The 6,900-nt window shown below is 40.0% G+C and overlaps 1 pseudogene; it reads right to left on the bottom strand.

Annotated features, from left to right (window-relative positions):
* Window positions 1–2,687: 2,687 nt before the first annotated feature.
* LOC100731984 (probable ATP-dependent RNA helicase DDX41) lies at window positions 2,688–6,417 on the bottom strand (annotated as a pseudogene).
* Between the last annotated feature and the right edge of the window lie 483 nt (window positions 6,418–6,900).

Genomic DNA, 6,900 nt, shown 5'->3' with positions numbered 1-6,900 from the left:
TTACTGCAGTGCGGAATTTGGATGGAAGACAGTGTCCAAAGTAAAGGAATAAATATTTTATCAGTAATTTATCACGAAGTCTCATCTCTTGTTCTACAAGTTGACTAGGTTAGACCTCCTGCTTCATCAGGCATAGGCTAGCTCCTGCCCATTCCTAGTTCTTCTTATCTGTCCTTCTTTATCTCCAAATGCCATTTTCTTGTGTGTGGAAGACTCATGCTTCACGGCTCTTGCAGGTTTCTGCTGTTAGCACTATCTCCTTTATTTCTGGGTTTGCTCCTCACACCGTATTTCTATCCATACCCTTCTTAGCATGATTGTGCCAATCATATGGTCTTAACTTTGCATGCACTGCTTTTATTTAATCTTTGCCTCTGACCCAAGAGGCCCCGTAAGGACTTAGAGCATCTTCCCAAGAATCCTGATATCCCCAGTGATTTTGCCTCCTCTGTGAGCTTCAGTGTTTCCAAAAGACCATAGCTTTTCTGAGGAAATGAGGAAATAAATATTCAGTGAGAGAAATGATTTACCTAGGGCCTCCTCAGCTGGTTAATGATGGAAAGAGCAAAGATTGCAAAGATTGAAATTCAGCTCTTTGGATTTCCAGGGTATTATACTCTGTCTGTCTGTCTGTCACACGTAATTTCACAGTTATAGAATCTAGTGACCAGTCAGCCCGGGAGGGGTGGTGCCTGATTCCTGATTTCCTTCCTGATTCCATTTAAATTTCTTCAAAGATTTGTCTCTGGAGTTAACTCTTCCACTTCCTCCTCTTCCTTTCCTTCTTCCACCCACTTTAATCTTACTTTTTCACTGAAACTGCTCCTATGTTGGCCACCCATCTTGCCAGCTTCCATAGTTTGCATCTTGTATGTTCCCCAATGGCTTGATGATCCGCCTGTGATGCTACTGTGAGGTGGTTGACCCTTCAGGAGGAGAGGTCTATTGGAAGGAGGTGAGGTCACTGGGATGTGTCCTTGAGGGGGATACTGGGAGCCTGGCCCTTTCCTGTCTCTCCTAGCCTTCATGAGGTGAGCAGTTCCCTCCACCAGGATATGCTATCTCCAACAGAGTGATGAGAACAATTGGCCATGGATTGGAACCTCTAAAACCATCAGCCGAATTGGTCTCCCCTTCTTTTAAAATTGATTGTCTCGGGTATTTTGTCACAGCAAAAAGACCAACACATCAGCCCTATGGCCTCCTCTCTCTCTTCTTTGACTGCTCAGATGATTTCACTCCCCTCCTTCGGTTATTCTCATCTTTTTTAGGCTACTCTTTTCTTCATTGTCCTCTATAACTATATTCCCTTGAATTTTCTTCTACCTTACTGTCTATTTTTCTCAGTTCTCCCCTACTGGATCCAACCTTGTCTACTTGAGTTTGACAAGTTAGAGTACCCAAGGTTTTCTCAATTCATTCACTTTCTATAATGGCTGCACCAGTACCATAGTCTTAAATGCTATATATCTTTTGATGTTTTCAAATTCTGATCCTAACTTCCCCCTGAGTTCTAGTCTTAACTTTTAAATTGATATTTCCATTTGAGTAGTCTTTATTGGCTTCCCAAAAAAACATAGCCCTTCTGTTAATTCTCTCCCACCACTATATGCCTCACAGCTGTGTAGAGCACACATTATTTTTCATGCATTACTCAATCAACCCTGATTCTCCTCTTCTTGAAATATAAATGAAAATAGTTATCTCCTACTTACTTCAATTAAGTGCTTGACAATTGGCACCACTTCTGTAAGTTCCATCATCTTAAATAGTATTTACTCCTTGATGTTCTTCAAATAATCATGCCAATTTTATCTTAAATTCTCAGTCTTTGTAGTCCCTATGTTAGAATTCAAAATTTCAATAGAATTAAATATAATGATTTATGATTTAAAAATGAACTATTTCACAAAAATGTTTATATTCTCAAATATACTGGGCTATTTCTCAACATCTCTACACTGCCTATCTCCACATAAAAATCTATGAATAAGCCATACACAACATCCCCTCTCATTGATTTAATTTTGCCAGAAAGCTTAACCCCCCAAATATCTCTAGGGCTCCACTAACTGCCTCCATTATAATATCTAATCCTACAGGACTAATTGAACTATTTATTTTCATTCTTTATTTCTATACTTATAACTTTATTTCAATTATTTAATTTCCATGAGTCATCTCAATTGCAATAAAATTCTCACAAATAAAGATCAAGCAACTAAAAGCACAAGCTACCTAAGAACTAGAGGCAGCCATGCAGGCAGGGAGGAGAGCCAAGAAGCCAACCCCTTCCTGTGAGCCAGCTGGTGCATAGGCTGGGAGACAAGAACAGCCAAGCTCCGCCCCACCCCCAGGTATACAACCAGCTAATTCAGAGGAACACAGGCTGAGATGATAGCTACTGAAGTAAAAAATAAAAATAAAATAATGCTTGTATTGTTTTACTGACTCTGTAGGCCTAAAGCTAGTAGTCTGAGCATCTATTTAAATAGAGGATAACAATATGCAATACAGCAACTATGAGGGATGGCCTTGTGTCTTGTTTTTGAAATCCAGTATTGTTGTCACTGTTTTGTTTGGCTCTATTTTATTGTTTTTATTCTCTTTGAAATAAAAAATTTTTAAGTAAAATAAAATTGTAAGCCAGTATTTTATAATTAGAAGTAGCAAAAATCCCAGCTGCATTCTCAGGAAGAAACCAGATATTCACCATCATGAATTCACCACCTACTCCCCTATATTAAAAACTGAATTAAAATTTCAATTTTTCATAGTTTATCTATAAAATTTATTGATAAAGCTAACAATAATGTACTTCAAATTATTAGACCTCATGTCCTGGGATAATCTTCTATAACCATAGCAGTAGTATGACCAAACACTACCAATATATACTCTAGATAAACTAAAAATACCATTAAACCTAACGGTGAACCACTAAAACTTCATACAATAGTGCACCCAACCCTATCACTAACAATTAAGGCCAACCTGTATAGAGAGGTAAAGGTTTTGCAGAAAACTAATAAAACCTATAACAAGATATTTAGGAATTCTGACTGCAAATATTGTGCTTTTACTATGTGGAATCTAACTAATGACATGAAAAACCATTGTTGAAATTCAGCTACAGAAACTAATGACAAATATCCATTAATGGTCAAAATCATCTCAATTCAGTACTTCATCCTGATGAAATTTTGTCTCCTTACTAAAAAATTTTCCTCATATTACAGATTATATCTGTTGTTATTTCTAGCAATACATTGTATGGCAGATAACATTTTCGTTGGTCACACTTATCTGCCATGGAGCACTGGTATTTTTATCTCCCTATATTTACACATTGGATGAGGACTTGACTATGGGTCTTATATTTTGTGAGAAGTTTGAAGCATTGGAGTAAGTTTACTCTTCACAGTAATAGTCCCAGCTTTCATAGGACACGTCCTGCCATGAGGACAGATAGACTTTTCAGGTATTGCAGTTATCAGAAACATACTTTAAGCTGTTCCTTGCACTGGAAATGACTTAGCAACATGAAATTTTTGCAGATTTTCAGTTAACAAAGTAAACTTAACATGATTTTTTGCTTTTCATGTTACACTTATTACCATAGCTTTAGCAAAAATTTATTCCTTCATGAAATTGGATCTAACAATATTATTCCTCAAGCATCAACTCAGATAAAATAACATTTTGTCCATATTATATGCTTAAAGATATCATAGGTGTTCCATTCATTGTTAATTTTACTAACTTTAGTTTTATTTTCATTAGAATTATAGGAGACCTGGATAATTACATATGTGCATGCCCACTTAAAACTTCTCCACATATTCAACTAAAATAATTCATGTTCACATATGCAGTCTTACATTCCACTCCCAAATAAGTGTGAGGGGCACAAGCACTAATATTTTCTATCCTAATCCTTCACTCATCAGAACAATGAAGCATAACATTTAGTCCTTTGAGTCAATACCTACCTGAATTCCATTAAGCAAATTTACTTGTGCTAACATGGATTGGAGGCCAGCCAGTAAAGTACTCACTTACTATCCCTGGTCAACTAGCACTGATCTTATATTTTTCTGTTATTTTAATCTTTATACCATTAGTAAGACTATTGGAATATAAACTACTAAAAAGATGAGTCTTTGTAATGTAAGTATTTCTCTGGTCTTTGTAAACAAAAAATGGAGAATTCATCTCCATAGGACACCAAAATGAAGCAAGAATCTTACTGGTCCACCACGTGCACTTAAAGCTATAATTCTAATTAAACTACTGCCTGATATATGAATTGTATTCATATGGTGTATTATTTTATAAATATATTCCTTACTATTCTTTACCTTATGTACTATGTGCTTTAATGAACTCCCCCATTAATAATGTAATGAATATTATAAACACAGGTATTGTACTGCATAAAACATAATACAATCAAATAATAATAATAATAATCCCAAGCTAGTGCATAAAACTAAGACAATACATAACCCATAAGCTTATTTATCTCTACTATAACTTAAAATCAAATGGAAATTATAAGCCCAAGTAGGCTATTAGTTTTATGTAGGACATACATCTTGTTAACCAACCATCAGAAGGAGGGAAACACATGGCTCAGAGGTTCACAGAGGTGTGGGCCAGGTAGTGCTTGTGGCAGATGCTGACCCGCATGGTCAGCATGGCTTTGAGTGTGGGACAGTTAGCAAGATGATGGCCAAGGCCCCCACAGAAGGCACAGCCAAGCTTCTCTCTGCTGTCCAGCATGGACTCATCCATGCAGTACAGTTCTTGCAGCAACAGCAGCAGAACATTTTGTTTCCCTTCTGAAAGTAGAGCCTTGAAGTCGGTCAGCACCAACTCAACACAAGCCTTTGTGATGAATGTGGCAGCAACACCAGCATTTCCTGAGCTTGCAGTATGGCCAATTCAGTGTACATAATTCTGTTTCCTCTGGCATTTCACTATTGATGTTGTACTGGATGGCAGGAAGTCCATGCCATTAGAGACTATGTCTTTGACCACCAGGACATCTTTCTTGCTGGCCTGGAACATTTCATTGGCTTTGGTCCACTCTTCCTGCTCTCTGCACCCACAGATGGCCATTGTTGACCCTCTTGAGCAGCAGGTGGTCACAGATGGTGTCTATGTCTGGTTTCTTTTCTGCAGAGATGAGCCTGGGTAGAGCTGTCTTCTGTATGCAGAGGAGCAGGTGCACCACCTTAGCCTCCTCCTTTACATGTTCTCCTCCTGCATGACATCCAGGCTGGAAGCCCCTGTAGACTCCACGTTGGTAGTGACAGGCTTTGCCAGGGCACTCTTGGCAAAGTTCTGGATCTTTTTTGGCATGGTGGCACTGAAGTGCAGTGTGTGCTGCTGGCCATTAAAGTAGGAGAAGGTGATACAGATGTGACCCTAAAAGTCATCGTCGATCATGCAGTCAACTTCATCCAGGACCAGGTGGTGACAGATGTGTAGCCTTACCATCTTTCCATGACCAAATCTACAAGGTGCCCAGCAGCAGCCACCATCATGTGCATACCATGTTGGATGGTCTCCATCTGCTCTTTGGATCTGCCCCCAATGCAGAGAGGACAGTGCAAGAAGGATGACCCAGCCTGCAGGAGGCGTTAGTAATATTTCAGGATGCCATAGGTCTTCTAGCCATGGAAGGGGCGAATAGTCCATAGGACCCCTCATGCTTAGAGAAAGGCAACCCCTTTGCTTGCTCTGGGCAGGACATGATGATGGGCAGCATGAACACAAGGATCTTGGCTGACCCCATGAAGGTGATGCCAATCACGTCCCAGCCAGACATAATGATGGGGATCTGGATGGGTATTGGGCAAAGGATGCCTTTCCTCTTCAGGTCTTGCAGGATGGCTGCAGGAAATTTCGTTTCCTTGATGCTCTCGGTGGGTGGTGGGATACCATCTCTTTGCACCAAGATGAGGTTCTTCTTTGGTATGCACTTGGGCCACTCTTCACATATACTCCTGGTAGGTGTCCAGCTGGCTTTGATTTGGTCACTGTATGTAATGCCCTTGGCCCTCTGCCTCACTGACATCAAGGCTCAGCTCTCAATCACACTTTCCAGTCTTGTTTTCCTTCAATTGCTTCTCTTTTGCAGACTTCTTGTGAGCTGCAGCCTTCTCTTTAAGGTGCTGGTGCAAATGCAGGAAGCTGACACGAGCCTGAGGGCCCCACAGGATACTGTCCTCATCTTCCTGGGGTTCACTGTCATTGCCTAACTCTTCCTTGCATCTTTCCTGCAGCAGATTCTAGGGTAGTAGTTGCTGGTGTTGTCACAATGGCACAGAGGTTATGCAGCCTTTGTCATCTTTCCCCTCAGCCTCTGTGCAAGTTTGCTTTCCCTTGGGTTCTGACTCCTCTATTCTTTGTAAACTAAAAATGAGAAATAAAAAGAGGGTGAGTCTGATTTGGTCTGGGGTTACATGGAGCAGTCCTAGCATGGTGCTCAAGTGGATGGATGGAGGTGAATAGGGAGGGATGGCTATAGGATGGTGCTTGAGCTAAAGTGGGTGGGGTGATTGGGGAGAGATGCCATTCACTCATTGAAATGCATCTGGGTTGTTTCTTGTTTGGAACTATTATGATTAACACTGCTAAAACCATTCATGTGAACTTAAGTTTTCTTTGCTCTGGAAAGAATGGTCAAAGGTGCAAGTGCTGGAGTACATGGCAGTTGCATGTTTATTTTTTCAAAGAAACTGCATATTTGTTTTCCCTAGTGGTAGCATTTTACATTCTGACAAGCAGTGTATAAGAGACCCATTTCCTCTGCATGCTGAGCATGTTTGGAAAAGCTGAGGAGCAGGTGAGTTGGAAGATTCAGTCATGCCCTTTCTTCTGCCCTCATTT

Source organism: Cavia porcellus, unplaced genomic scaffold (assembly GCF_034190915.1).
Source record: "Cavia porcellus strain 051 isolate PalLab524CR breed Dunkin Hartley unplaced genomic scaffold, mCavPor4.1 scaffold_17, whole genome shotgun sequence".
Classification (NCBI taxonomy): Eukaryota; Metazoa; Chordata; class Mammalia; order Rodentia; family Caviidae; genus Cavia; species Cavia porcellus.
Note: the sequence above shows the minus strand (reverse complement) of the source record. Positions and strands in the feature narration are given on the sequence as shown.